Source organism: Eurosta solidaginis, chromosome 1, assembly GCF_040869045.1.
Source record: "Eurosta solidaginis isolate ZX-2024a chromosome 1, ASM4086904v1, whole genome shotgun sequence".
NCBI lineage: Eukaryota > Metazoa > Arthropoda > Insecta > Diptera > Tephritidae > Eurosta > Eurosta solidaginis.
In genome coordinates this window covers 171,660,100-171,676,293 of record NC_090319.1, presented here as the reverse complement: position 1 = coordinate 171,676,293, position 16,194 = coordinate 171,660,100, and the positions used below count along the sequence as shown (strand labels likewise).

Here is a 16,194-nt window from a genome sequence, read left to right as displayed (position 1 = left end):
GTATTGACTGCACTGAGTACGCCATTACCATCAGACACAATTATTTCCATTCCACTCTCTTTCTCTTTGGCCAAAGGGCCACTAAATTACCACGCACTTCACTGAATTCAGATAGCAAGTGCGACACAATCGATTTATTTTCAGCAAGCATAGAGCATAATTCAATGATTTCAGTTTGAAGAGTCTCAACTTTATTGCGAAGGCATTCATTATCTTCTCTCACAGAATTAACCACACATAGAATATTAGAATTAAGATCTTTAACTTCAGCGAACTCATCGATCAACAACGCAAGAGATTGCTTGTCAATGTTTTGGTTGCATTGGCGCTCATTACTTGTTGTATTATTTTTAAGCGGAGATCGAAGAGAACAACGACGCACAGCTTTACGCTCATCGCACAAAAATGGGGTATTTGAACTCAACAGGTACTCTAGGTCAGACTGTTGCATACCAACACAATGTAGGTGGAAAAGCTCATTATATTTAGAGCACTGCACTTTGGCCTGAGCACGTTCCGCTTTCATTCCACAACGGCAAGTCATATTTATTTAAATAAATAGACAAATCAGGCACAAATGAATAGATATAATTACCAATTGTTTGTTGTTTTCTATACACACTGTGATCACAACGAACTATTCACATTATAAGAGTCAATATGGTGTGATATATTCAATTTGGATACCTTCATCGCTGAATAATCTTTTGACTTTTTGATTAATAATTGCCGTCCCATTGTGAAAACGAACGAATTTAATCTGAGCACCATTCATATTGCGAACCATGGGAATAAAAAATTTCAGGCACTCATAGACCTCATCTTTGGTCTTCAACAAATACGTAAGGCGAAAAGTTGTTGCCTCATCCTTGATCAAAAGAAAATAATTATACCCACCGATTCCACTCACTCCCATGGGACCGCACACGTCCATGTGTAAATACTCGCCAGCAACTGAAGAACACGCCCTTTGAGTTAACTTTTTATGTGTTGACCTGGTCATTTTTCCAAATTGAAAATCTTCACAGAAAAACTTTGCTTGATTGTTTACTCTTGCATCAATTAAGATGGTACCAATTCCGCGAATTTCTAAACTAAAACGGTTGACCAAATTGACCGTTTTCTTTCCGGTGTATTTTTTTAACTCCGTGAACCATTCACGACGAGAAGTCATATGACTTGATGCTCCGGAATCAGCACACCAAAAATCTGATTTCGATTCTTCCTCTTGTTTGGCATTTACAACGGAACACAACGAAATCTCATTAGTATCAGAATTTGCTTTCTTTCTACTTTCATTGGATGTATATTTGTACTTTGGACACCTTTTGTCACGTGTCCAATGCCCAATTTGATTACACGAATTACATTTGCTTTTCTTTTTTAATTCATTTAAGTTTGATTTCGATTTCGCTTTGATTTCACTTTTGCGTTTAAATTTTGTCACATATGCTGCATCTGATGTGTTTTGTTCACCATTTATTCTGTTTAAATTGTCTTCTTCTAATTGTAATGATGACATTAACGTATCGAGTGTGCGTGTCTCTATAGTATAATACCAAACAGTTTTGTAATTGTTAAATTTTACCGGAAGACTACCAATTATACGCACCATTTTTAACGTATTAGACAATTTTCACCTTGCTGCTCAATTTCAGATGACAATTGATTAACTTTGGCAATGTACCCGACGACTCTTTCATCATCCGCCATTTTGAGTAAAAAGTATTCCTCATAAAGTGTCATTACTCGAATCGCGGAGTTCTTTTCATAGACACTGCTTAACTTTTCCATCATTTCTTTAGCTGTGCTGCATGCCAAAACAAGATTTGCACGCCCTGTGTCTATGGATTGAATTATCGCGTTCATTGATTTCCCTTCGTTTCGTTCATATTGATCCTTTACTTGGGCGGCGGCATCTTGCGCTGGTACTTTACCCAGTACATTGTCGGTTAGACCACGCGCTTTGATATACGCGGTTAGTTGAAATTTCCATAGCCTATAATTAGAACCAATTAACTTGTGACCAATGAAATTATTTCCTTCTTTTTGATCTGAAAACAAGTCCATTTTAAAATGAGAAATTCAAATATGAGTACTTTGAAATATAAGACGATAACGATAATTGATTCAAGGTTCGATTCGAGCTCAAGGCCAGAACAATAATATTTTTCTAATGATAATTATTGTTATTTTTTAATTTTTCTAAATTTGAAAAATTGTATTTTGTTTTTGGAATAGTAAGTAGAAAATTTTTCAGACAACCTGCCATAGCTGCACAGATAGATACATTTCGAAGGGTGCTAAGCCTTCATCATCAGTACGCTTTGGGCACGTTGTGCTAACCATTTAGCTATACAGCGGTGGTTTGTTTGACTGGCAAATTTGCTACTTCTATTCTTTTTACCAATTATTTTTATTCAGTGTTGCGCCATCTGGTGCAAATCACTGATAATGCTGGATTTTTGTTTATTGTCAATTATTTTGTTTGACATTGCCAAGTGCTCATGGTTTAATAACAATTGTTTTTGTTTTTATCGGCCTAGTTATAAATGATTCACGGTTCAATTCGACCTCAAAGCCAGAACAATAATTTTTTTCTAATGATAATTATTGTTATTTTTTAATTTTTCTAAATTTGAAAAATTGTATTTTATTTTTGGAATAGTAAGTAGAAAATTTTTCAGACAACCTGCCATAGCTGCGCAGATAGATCCATTTCGAAGGGTGCTAAGCCTTCATCATCAGTACGCTTTGGGCACGCTGTGCTAACCATTTAGCTATACAGCGGTGGTTTGTTTGACTGGCAAATTTGCTACTTCTATTCCTTTTACCAACTATATTTATTCAGTGTTGCGCCATCTGGTGCAAATCACTGATAATGCTGGATTTTTGTTTATTGTCAATTACTTTGTTTGACATTGCCAAGTGCTCATGGTTGTTTTTATCGGCCTATCGATAAATGATTCAAGGTTCGATTCGAGCTCAAGGCCAGAACAATAATTTTTTTCTAATGATAATTATTGTTATTTTTTAATTTTTCTAAATTTGAAAAATTGTATTTTGTTTTTGGAATAGTAAGTAGAAAATTTTTCAGACAACCTGCCATAGCTGCGCAGATAGATACATTTCGAAGGGTGCTAAGCCTTCATCATCAGTACGCTTTGGGCACGCTGTGCTAACCATTTAGCTATACAGCGGTGGTTTGTTTGACTGGCAAACTTGCTACTTCTATTCCTTTTACCAACTATATTTATTCAATATTTTTGGACGCGCATTAGCAATAGACCCTGTTCTTGACTTTTACCTGAATAAGTTAACAATGTCATCGAATCGATTTAATAATCGAGGTTTTAACGTTGAACGATGAATTTTAAATTGGTTTCGGTTCGTATGTTCATAGGTTTACGAAACTGCACGATTTCTTGGTGTCCTCACCCTTTATAAAATTACCTATGTTCAATGTTCAGCCGTACTAATGGATCGAGGGATAGTTAGTAAATTCACTACAAAATTAAAAAAAATGTTCTAAGGAATTATGCAGTTCAGTACTTATCCGGTATTTGTAAACTGATTGCTTCCTATTTCTACTGCTAATATTTTTCGAAAACTCGCAAAGAAACAAGACAGTTAACGGATGTCAATTTTTGGGAGCAAAATGACTGCAATTGTCAAAAAAAATGTGTCTGTCGAGCAAACCTCTTGTGATTGAATCATGATATACGCTATCTGAAACGGTAGGGATGTATTTTCAACGTTCAGATGAGGGTAAAATGTTTACTCGCTTTGGAAAAGTAGGAGTAGAAAAATAAATGCCTTACTACGAAAGCCAATACAGTTTTTTTCAGCATGTGAGTGCCACCTAATGCCAATGCAAAAGGGATACACAGGACCAGTGCAAGCTTGTACTACTTTAGGCATCGAATAAAATTAAAAAACTTAAACTGTGATGAGTAGTAAAATTCAATAATGAGTCTAAAATATACTGCAGTTGAAGCTTTTATCGAAAAACCGGACATAAGTGGGAGAAGTTTTATCCATTATATAGTTGAACTGTAGGAACTTTGCGCACTTAAATGGGTTTCGGGTTTGATGAAAAGTTTTACAGTCACACTTGGAAGTGATCGTGATACTTTTAAGGCAAGGTGCACACGAGGGTACGCGTCATAGACGCTGCAGGCGAAATTTATACGCTTTGATGCCGAACACATGTATTTGAATGGAGAGCTGCATACGAGGCGTCAGCTGTATGAAAGTGATAAAGCATGAAATTTTCGTGTAGCAATGTTGGTCGCTGAGCATACGTACGCTTGAAAAAAAGGAAGAAGAAGATGTTTGTTTACATTTTTTTGTATGCAAATTTGTGTAATTAGTTGAAAAATGTTACTTTAGTTAATAAAAGTGCGTGAAAGGTATATTACCAAAGCGAAAAAGAGTATAAACACCACAACAGCTTGGATAGACATTGTTGAAGCGTTTAAAAGGCTAAAAAGTGTGGGAAACTAGAAATCAACGTTTTCTCTAGTCCGCGGTGGTTTAAAATTGCCTTTCATAATTTACAAAGACACCGGGACAACGTCTAATACCTATTTTCCTTTGGTTTCGGGGGCGGATATAGCCATGGTTCAATTATGTACAGGTTGGCTCATCTCATCAGCTGATTTTATTTATGTCATTGCATGGTCGAAGGGATTGTCAAAAGGAGATGGCAAACTCAAAATGAAACCAACACATTGGCAACATTTTACTTACACATACAAAAACTGCTAAGTTTTATGTTTCCATTCAATACCATTCGCAACAACACCAATACACAGATTTTGACAATTTGAACAGACATATTTTGTTGCCTTACAGATGAGCCGACCTGTATATAGTTGAACCATGGATATAGCTCAAGAAATTTTATTTTTTATTTTTTTCAATAATTGTTTGCTTTTTGTAGCGACGCTCGAAAGTAGCTTCGTGTGCACCTTGCCTAAATGTGTTTCCATCCCTAAAAATCCATTGTTCTTCCATCTGCTCTTTGGATTTGACTTTTTTTTTTTTTGTTATTGTAAAAAATTTAATGAGCTGATAGGCCTTAGTTAAAGAAAATTACACTAGCGTTCACCTATAACAATACGTTACGACAGGTTTACAGCAATACTAAGAACAGTGTCTCGAAGGATGAGAAATCCAACATTATTTATAAAATTCCATGCAACAGTGACGGGTCCCACTTATGGGATAAAGTATGTGTGGGGACAACCAAATTAAAGCTAAAGACAAGGATTCCCGATCATAAGTCCAATATGAAGCTTAGAAACAATGCTTCGGACAATAAGACATCCTTGACAGCGCATTGTAAGGATACTGGTCACTATCCTGACTTCAGAAATGTTCCTATTTTGGATATTGAGAAACATTATAATAAGCGTTTTACCCTGGAAATTCATATTATGAGCACACCTAATGATAAGAGAATGAATTTTAAAAGTGACACCGACCAATGCGCATATGCATATCGACATATATTGCTGAAGCAACAACAACATGCAGTGCAAGCTTCACGGTGCTCAGCAAATTCAAACAGCGTCCAGCCAACATCCCGCTAAAAATCTACCCAATATTAACAACTAAACACTATAGTTATGGCTCATGCACTTTTTTCTGATTTATTTCCGTTCTTATGCTTTATTATACTTAATTTTTGAACATCTGATCAGTCGATCAAACATAGTCATATGTGTAAGTTCCTTTATTATATACCTATATGCAAAATAGGATATTATTCTAATTGTCGTTTTTTCTATTTGTGTTTGACAGTCCTGAAGATGATTTCAGACTGAAATCGAAATATCGACGAAGTAAAACTAAAATACAATTTTAAATATTGTGTTTTATTTAACTAAGGCCTATCAGCTCATGAAATTTTTTACAATAACAAGTACTTACAAGGCTATCAAAAACCATCAACTATTTTTTCATTTGTTTATTTATTTGGTATTAATAATGTTATATACTAAAATAAACAATAGTTTTAAGTAAATAATACAATTATACAATGACTCTAGACGAGTTCTCTAGTACATGACGAGCTTCTCATAGATATATATAGTAACATTTTATTAATTGATGGTATTTAGATGTGTCTGCTTTAATTTGAAGCTTTTATAATATTTTATGATTATATTGCACAGAAAAAAACCTGTAAAAACAGTGCATGATTAGCTTATTTCTAATAGAAGATAAAATGGTTTAAAAGGAAGTTATGTCGGGTATCCGGCATGAGTTAGTGTTTACGATTGTGTATTGTTTAGCCACCATCATTTTTTATTAATAGAACGGGCCTCTATTTTGCCTATGGGGGAGACGTATGTGTCAAAACGTTGGTTTTCTCTGGTAAGGGCTTTTGAAGTAACTGTTTTATCGTTGGCTCTTCTAAATATATGATAAATAATCGGTATATGGTCCTTATTTTATATAAAACCGTTCTTATTCCGGTGATGTAAATCCATTTTTAATGGTTGAAAGAAAATATTCATCGCTTTCGTGGTAAGGTGCACATATTAGAGTGTTATAATCATTGTAAAGACAGCACATTATGTGTCTCCTAGTTAGATTTATTATATGACAGTCGATTCAGGGTATATTTTGATTTGACATTGAGAGTCGGAAGTAAAACATATGACCTTCTATTATATCATACAAACTTGATCAGAAGATCTCCCAAAACCTCTTAACAGTTTAATTTATGATGTATTACTAATGTCCCCAAGTTATGATTTACTAAAATATGTAATAATATAATAGGAGTCGGCCTAGAACCAGAAGGTGCTAATCCGATCAAGACGGATTCTTATATTCTAAATTACAATCCATAACTGTAACATTCCTCTTATCTTAGTGGTCTAAACAACAATAGTGAGTTAACATTTTTCGTAACTATATTTAGAAATCCATTGTTTTAGCGAAGTGTTTACATACATACATAAATAAGATGTAATAGAGCCTCCGTGTTCTTTTACATTTCTCGAAAGTCTTCAGTAGCGCTGCACAGGCGAAAATGACGTGAAGTCAAATTGTTTGTTGTAACAAAGACCTGTTTAAATTTTTTTGGACTAATTAAACATACTTATATAATGGAAACTTCAATAATATGAACGTAATATTTAAGCACGACCTTACTTATGCAAGCCAACACCAAAGATACCCAAATGATGAATCTCTGTAATTAAATCCGGTAATATTCACCTGCTGGTATATGTGAAAAAGTACTAAAACGACCATATTTTACTGCTGGAAAATGAAAAAAAAACAACACTTTTTCGGGGACAACATTGGTGAAAATTTTTCAGATAGCCGAATGACAGGACAAAGAAGAATTTAGAGCGAGACAATTGACGGCTTACTTCACTTGATTATTCCACCATGCGAGTGTGTTACAGCCCTCGTGTTCCAAAGACACATGAATCAGATACGGATAGAGATTGAACATGCAAATGCAAACAACAATGTGAACCATATGGATCATGTGTCATTGGAACACGACGAGAATCGCTTTTCATATCGAAAGCGATACGAGCCTTGCGATAGCAAATCGGGAAGGTTACAGAAACGGCCCAGCAAAAATCTAGTGACCGAAAATGGCGACCAACAACAAAAAATTCAACATTGTTCCACAATTGGTACTATGAAAAAATGAGATGGCCTAACTGCAATGTCCCATTCATATATGCTTGCTTTTTCTTACATGGTATGTACCCTCAAATACGTCAAAAATAATTTTCTGCGAATCCGCCATTTCTAATTTAGCGTTCCATATCGGCGGTGCAAAATTTTTGTTAAGAGATAAAATTTAATTTATATTGTGCGATTGTGATACAATTATAAATTATTGTGCTGCTAAATTGCTGGTAATGAATTCTAAAGTGGTTGGCATTCAGTAGCTAAACTTTGAGTGTATATCGTGAACATTCCCTGGCCTAAAACTTTTTCCGCGAATTTAGCTGCAGACCTGTGCTAATTTTGGAACATTAAATATTGTGGAATATATATAATTTTTGCAGGTAAATATAAAACGTTCATGCAAATCTGAATAGGTGTGATAATTGCACATATTTTTCGCAAATCCATTTAGAAACCTCGAGCCAATGCGCCAACTTCCATGTATTCGCCAGCGCCTCCAGCAACGACACCGCCAGGCCAATCTGTACCTGGTGGTCGCAATCAGATGACTATAAATAGCACAATTATACCTGGCTTGCCTCATATGCCACCACCAAAACAAGCAGTATATGCAAACATATATTTTTAAATAACTTGCTGTCTAATAAATTTCGTTATTTTTCTAGACTGGTCCTCCTCAAAATGGTCAGCTGAACAACCAACACCAATTGCAGGCGGTTTTACATCTCCATACCAGCAAACAGGTGAACAGCAAATGGCACCGCAACTGAGTCCAATGCCACGACAGTCTGGTCTAATGCAGTCACAATCCGGTCCACCTCAACAACCTTTGCACCAGCCATTTGGTGGCCATGAGCAACATGGTCCTCCAGGTATGCCGCCCGCATCTACTGGACCAGGTGGGGCAATAACACCACATCCAGTTATGCCAAGGTATATACCACCACAGCAACCGGTTTATGCGATCAGGGTAGCTCCTCGCCACATTACGTTAGGTATTGATATTCGAAATTAATGTTTTGTTTGGCAATTACATTGATCTTTCTCGTTTGCAGGTCCTCTTTGTATTGCATACCTTCAACAGCTGATTTATTAAAAACAACAGCTTTGTCCCTTACACTTACCATCTCACCAATGGCACGCACGGTTGAGGGTGAATATGAGCCATGCATTGTAAATTTTGGTGAGTTGGGTCCAATTAGATGTAACCGTTGCAAGGCTAATATGCAATTTGTGGATGCTGGTCGTTGTTTCTAATGTCTTATGTGTAAAGTACCAACAGATGGTAAAAAAAATCTTTCACTTTTACTTATGTTCATTGATCCATATTTTTTCCTCAACAGTGCCAACTGAATATTTCCAACATTTGGCCACACCGGACAGCGTGTCGATAAATATGAACTTGTATTGGGTACATGAGATTTTGTATAAAAAATCTTTGGGTTCCGATAGCTCTCAAGGTAAACCTCAACTCATATCCAACATCAATGTCTCGCATTCAATTGTGGACGCTGTACGCACTACATTAGGTCCACGCAGTATGGACAAGCATATTGTTGATTCCAGTGGTAAGGCCACAATTTCAAATGATAGGGCAAACATTATGAAACTATTGGATATTGTGCATCCAGCCGTAAAAATCCAGTCGACATCGCCAAATCTCAAGATAATGAGGTAATTTTTTTGTTATATTAGAATGTGTACAATAAAAATATTTCTCTTATCAGGTCGGTTATGGCACAACTTCAGTAGTACTTTAAGCAGGTGAAATTTTAAAACAAGTTAAGCCATACGCTGAGGAAGGCGTGCATGCACGTTCATCATTAAAGCTATACATAAAGCATTACAATTATGCATGACCAAGATATGACACGGAACAACAACGTGCTTTATTGGAAAAAGCGCTGCCACAGCAATGTCCCCAAAGTTATTCATCAACAAAAATATGTCTTTTCTAAAAGGGTTGTGGGCGCTGTACTTTCCTTTGATGGACCCAAAGTCATACAAAAAATATTAAATCGCATTATTAAATATAGAATTGGAATTGAAGGTGAGCGTGTACCAGAAGAAGTTTTGAAACGTACCATGAAAGCTTGTGGTGGTGCTGTTATGGCTACAGCTAATGATATAACTTAATTCAAGTGTTTTAGGTCAATGTGATTACTTTGAACAACGTCAAGTTGGTGGTGAAGGTTTCAACATTTTCCAAGGTTTGATAGTGGGTTTGACATTGATTTTATTTTCATAGTTTATAATTATTTGAAGGTTGCGTTAATGCTAGAACATGTACATTGATTTTACCTGGCGTTCCCGAACAATTTTTGGAAGAAACTGAGCTTTGTTACATGATGCTATAATGATTGTGCGGCGTACATGATTCTGTTGTTGCTGGTAAGTCTAAATACAAATTGAAAAAAATTTCTAATCTTAAATTGTTAAGTAATATTATGAAAAGATTGTGTCCAACTCCGGAAGAAAAAACTTTAAAAATTGTGTCAGTGAAATGATAATTATTGCTTTTGGTTGTTAGTTTTGAGGTATCGTCTTCGAGTGCCTTCTGATCGTATATGCCGTTTCTTTTACCAACTACCGGTAAGGCGTTAACCGCCTTGGGACTCGTTAAGTGTAATGTAACTCAGCCCTACGACAAAACAATCAAAACATGTTTTTACACCAAGGTAAACCGGCACTCAGCGACAGGTTGATAAGCGACAACATGCGGCTGCATGCTCACCAAAATGTAGATCCTGATCGAACGTCACACCCAAGATTTTGGGGTGTAAGACAGTCGGTTGCGTAGTGCCATTGACATGGATGTTCAAAATGGTCGACATTTGGGACGTCCATGTTATAAGTAAGGTCGCCGATGATTTGGTCGGTGACAATTTCACGTTTCGCAAGGCGGCAAAACCGGAGAGATCAGGGAGATATCCGTTTATTTTATTACAAAACTCATCGATGTAGGAAACAATAGTATAGGCGTAGGAAACAACAGTGACTCCTTCTGGTGGTGAAGATAGCTATTGATATGTAGAAGTTAAACAGAAGTAGGGATAAGACACCGGTTGAGGATTTTTAATATCTTACAAGATACCTTCGTACATGTTTCTGAGAATGAAGAATGAGACCTATTCAAACTCAATTTCCACCAGAACAAGTCCGCTGAGACTTTGCTATACTTTAACATACAATGCTTTACCCCTTTCTAGCATAACTATCATTTTTGATTTTATTAAATTTTATAAAATGTTTCTTCCTCTACAGTTCAGCATATCTTTTGCCAACACAGTCAATTCCCACTAATGGATATTGTGGCGCGCGATTGACCAACAAGACGATTCCACGACACCTTTGAGTATTCTTGATCTGAAAATTAATATGCAACGAATTTGTACAACAAAACGAACAACACACACTGAAATAATCTTGATTAAAAAGGATCTAAAAATCTAATAATTCTAAGCTTTTTCCTACGTTCCTAAGCTTTTTATGCTCTATTTAAAGAATATTCAACAATCGCATAAAGTTTGCAAAGATTTTTAAGGCAATTCAATTGCAACGAATTTTTCAATAATTTTTAAGAAAACCTTATAAACTAGATGTATAACAAAAAGTATTTTGAATATAAATAATTACTGATGAATTTAACTGACTGTACCAATACCATCAACTAAATGGTCCTTATAAAATTGTAATCACATAATTAAAAACAAAATATTACTATGAGTATCTACGTTTATTATTGCAAAATCACGAAAAAAAAGTATAAAGTACGCTCAATGGAAAATTATTCCCTTGCATGTATATATCGAATTCTGAACTAAAAAATGTCAAAACTGAAAAAAAATTTAAATCGGTATTTAAATGTAAATCGATCCATGAAAGCATCGTGAAATAACTTATGTTTTTTGGGTAGTTAACGTTATCGTTTAGCCTGGTTTTTTAAGAATTTTGTTACTTTTGTGGTATAAATCAACATTCAACACAAAGTTACTCTGATTATGAGTTGCAACACTTTTTGGGTTAGGTTGCGGTATGTAAAATTACATATTTTTGTACACACTTCTAAAATGTAAAGGAAAAAAATTTATATTTTACTATTAATTAAATTATTAAAATGATATTTTTATATTAATGATATATAGAAGCGCCAACACGAATGCAAGTGGTTTCAAACCACTGGTAGCCAATTCCCCCTTTTTTCTGCCAGAGAAAATGTTAAATAGTTCATTTTATGTAAAAAATATGTTACACCTTTTTCAGGTTTAGATCAGAAAGTTGCAATTGAAGTTCTCAAAGTTACAATTCAAGTTCAGAAAATTACACTTGGAGCTCTGAATTTTCAAAAGAAGTTCAGTAAATTACAATTGAATCTCAGGAATTTCAACTGAAGTTCAGAAAATTCCAATTTAAGTTCAAATATAATTTTCTGAACTACAAACAGAAATTCTGAACTACAAATAGAAATTCTGAGCTTGAATTGAAATTTTTGAACTTCAATTGTAACTTTCGAACCTCAATTGCAGCTTTCTGAACTAAAATAAAAAAGGCATACCATTAAAATTGGCGAATTACAAGTCAACTTACTCAAATTGTGAATTGTCTACTCGCGATTTGACGGTCTACTGCAACCATTAGTTCTGTTAATTCTTCTCTTTTGTTTTGTATATCATTAATTAATTTATTTAAGTTTCCCTTAACTTTGTATACATACAATCGCATACAATAAAATTTGTATTTATTGCTCACCAACAAGATTGAAAAACTATTCGTTCCTTATGAATTATAGTTAATAATTTACAACTATTATAAATAATCTAATATATTATAAAAGTATTTAATAAAAGAAATGTTTTATTTATTTAGCAATTTCATACAACCCTTCAAAAACCCGAGTACTCCATAAATAATGTAAGGAATACTCCTTTAGGAGTATAGGAGTGTTCCAAAACTAATCTGTATTCATACAAAAAATGTGCTCCAATTAACATTGCGATGTCCTAGGAGAGGAGTAGGTGATCCCACTCTCGCTTTGTTTGTGAGTATACCATAGAGTACATACGTGAGAGTACTTTCCAAAGTACTTTCACTGTAGTATCCATGGAGCACCCACAGAAGATCATATGCCAAAGTACTAAAGAGGAATTGTGTCGGAAAGAATTATTGGAGTGAATTTAATTTAAAACGAAAGTAAATGAAGAGGGGCAATATAACTTTTATATTTTATACTACGAATATTCCTATGTTATTTAGCATTTGCATGAATAAAGAAACTAATATTTCTCTTTACTATAGTATGTATACATAAAAGCAGTGCGCGGTTGCATTTTATCTGAGTTGCCATAGTAAAATTTTATTATCAGTTATTTCTATGCAATATTTTACTTTTGGAAACTCTGTTCGATCGTCATCGTGTCGTGATCACGGTCGTTAAAAAACGAGCAATGATCGGCTGATGGTGCTCCGGAAACGCATTGCAAAGGAGTATTGTTAGAGTACTCCAACATGAAGAAAATGGAACACGTAATCCAACAATTTTTGCAGGGTAATCCAAATAAAAAAACAATCGTAATACTCGTCAAAAGGCGGTCATATTAACGTACAAATACTGTAAAAATAATTGTAAAGTTACAGGTATATAACTTAAAAAATGATTGCCATTTGACAGTTAACAGGAATATAAGAACAGTAAAGCACTATATTTTGTTTACATTTCGATAACCTAATACCGTATATGTGTGAGCAGAATCGACAATCACATAAATGGTACGACGGAATGGACTGGTCACAAAAGTTACCGCCGCCCTGTACAAATGCTACTTAACGATTTACGTGTTCAAGCGAACATATTTTAGTCATTTTACTAATCAATTTACGGGTACAGTCTTTGCTGGGGCTACTGTTCGTATGCATCACAAATCAATCAACAGATTGCGCATTCACGAGTCCAAAATTGCTTCGTTCTGCGCATATGCGTCATAGCTGACTCTTGAGCGAATAAAAAAAGAGCGAGGAAAAAAAGTCAATTCATACGTCAAAAAAAAAAACAGCTGATCTAATGTTTACATGTGCAATGCGCAACTTCTTGTGCGATTTGTGCATATGCACGCACAAGCACGGTTGCCACACCATGTTTTCATTTGGGACCAAAATTTATCGAAAAAAAGGACCAAATTTTAGTTTTTTTTTTATTGTATTAATTCGGCAAATTACTATAATGTCGTGTTTGTTGTAAAATTCAAGAATCTTAGGATGTTTCCGTGGTTTCCTATATAAAACCAAATGTTGTGAACCTAGTTTTGCTTAATTGCAATGAAATAAAATGTATAGCGCAGTTAGGTTTTATTAAGGAACTGTTAAAAAATTTGCGTTGTGGCAAACTCAAGTGAATCGTAAATGAAACTAAGCAATTAGGTTAATGCTATTTTTATAGATGCTTACTTTTTCCCACAGTTTAAACTTCATACGTGTGAGTTTTGAACTCAGACTAAAAATCAAGTGTCTTAAAAGTTTCAACTGTGTAATAACTGAACCGGATTACATGTAATTAGGTACGAGAAACTTGTTAACAGAGTTATGATTGAAGTTTATGGGGTTTTGCAAGCATCTACTGGAATAATTTTAAAGAAAACACTTCTTCCGAAATCAAATCTCTTGCATTTGCTTCAGAAGCTGAATATAAAAACAAATTTTATAATCGCAATTCGTTCCAAATTTATAAAGCTATCAATTCCAAAAAGTATTTCTGCCGTACTTCCAGTTAAAATATTTCTTGGCACTAAGTTTTCAAGTATCTTAAGTGTCTTTACACCACAATAGTCCTGAAAATCCTTGAACTCACTGAGCTGCTTTGAACAGGGTGAGAAAGACTTAAATATAGATGTTCCAAACGAAGAGTAACGATTTCAAAATTTTTGCATAGAATTTTTTTGTAAAAAATTTTAAATGTTTGTTTAGAATAAATTACTTTCATTCTTTTACTTAGTTTTCAGTCCATTCTCATATTTCTTAGAGACATACGTGTATTTGAGATAAATTGTTTTTGGCCGACTAGTCATAATAATATTTCACGAAAAGTGTTTGATAACCGATCGAAATATCTAACCACTACAAGTCTTTTTTCTGATAAGCCCGTTGTTTCATCAAAAGTAAATAACAATGTGTTTGCTCGAACATTCAACACTTCTCTTTTTAATGCCTTGCCCAAATTATCTCCCAGGTGAAATGCCACTGTTATGCTACATTTTATTAACAGAGCAATTTTCGTGGTAAGAATTCCATTGAAGCAAATTGAAAATTATATGTGGGTTAAAAAATGTATGGCAAATTTTATGAGCAGTATTGTAGTGTAAACAGCCAACAATTTAAGGCCAAATATTTAAATCAGCTACCCTGTAACAAAAATAGTCTAAATGTTCATCAACACATAAAAAAGCATTTTCAATTCCTGCTGACATAGCCATTCACACGATTTAATACAGGTGTGTGTACAACACACAATCAAACAAATTTGCATTCAAGCAAATATGCGAACGCTGCATTTCCCACAGAAGTCACAACTCAACACAGGTGTATAGGTACATATTTTGTATCAAGTTGTATGTAGGTATGTAAGTATGTATGCTTAAGGTAAATATATATGTAAGTATGTATGCTTAAATCTAAATATGTATGTAAGAATATGTCAGAATAATTTTTATAAATAAGCTGACAACATTTGAATAAAAGAGCAATTAAGCATCGAGATTTGATCACTCACAACGCAGTCTGTTTTATTTCAAACCTTTTACAGGGCGATCCTGCCTATGATTCTTCTGGCTGATTTTTCAGCCTAATTTCATAGCTGGCAAGGACTATACTGGCTGATTACAGCCTAAGCTTTATAAAAGGAACAAAGAGTGAAGATATAAAACGAGTTTTTTACTCTAAATTTTATCCTGGAAGAAGAAAAGCAAAAAGGAGCTGATCAAACGCAATCTAATGAAAGCTAATTTGAATAAATTTGGAGCACTCAAAAATGACGCCATTTAGCAATTTTTATGATAATTGACGGGCTTTATAATCGAACTGATGCAGGAGCAGTGGATATGACCAATTTGGAGCTCTCAAAAATGACGCCATTTAGCAATTTTTATGATAATTTACGGGCTTTATAATCGAAATAATGCAGGAGCAGTGGATATGACCAGTAAAAATATTGATATTACCTTGGAAGGAACAAAAGAACCACATTCGGAATAAACAACAAGATTGGCAGCATAATATATATAAATATAATAAATATAATTACCTTAATTTTGAAATAGTTTTAACATTTTAGACAAAATTTCTAAGCAGGAAAAATATTCGTGCAACCTAACGGCTGCCTATTGACAAGCAAAAATTAAAATTTCTGCTGTAAAAACCTTTTTTTGCTAAATTTTAAGATATTTTCCAAGAATAGGACATACAAAGTCAAAGCCAATTTGACCAAATTTTTGAAAGATTAGTTAAACTAAATCTGAAGTTCCAAGAAGGTGAAAA

At 34.4% G+C, this 16,194-nt stretch overlaps 1 long non-coding RNA gene across 1 annotated transcript; it reads left to right on the top strand.

Annotated features, from left to right (window-relative positions):
- Positions 1 to 9,802: 9,802 nt before the first annotated feature.
- Positions 9,803 to 11,169, top strand: LOC137239767 (uncharacterized). The gene is made up of 3 exons (XR_010949475.1): positions 9,803 to 9,881; positions 9,937 to 10,062; positions 10,936 to 11,169. It is a non-coding gene; the product is annotated as an uncharacterized lncRNA (long non-coding RNA).
- Positions 11,170 to 16,194: the final 5,025 nt, after the last annotated feature.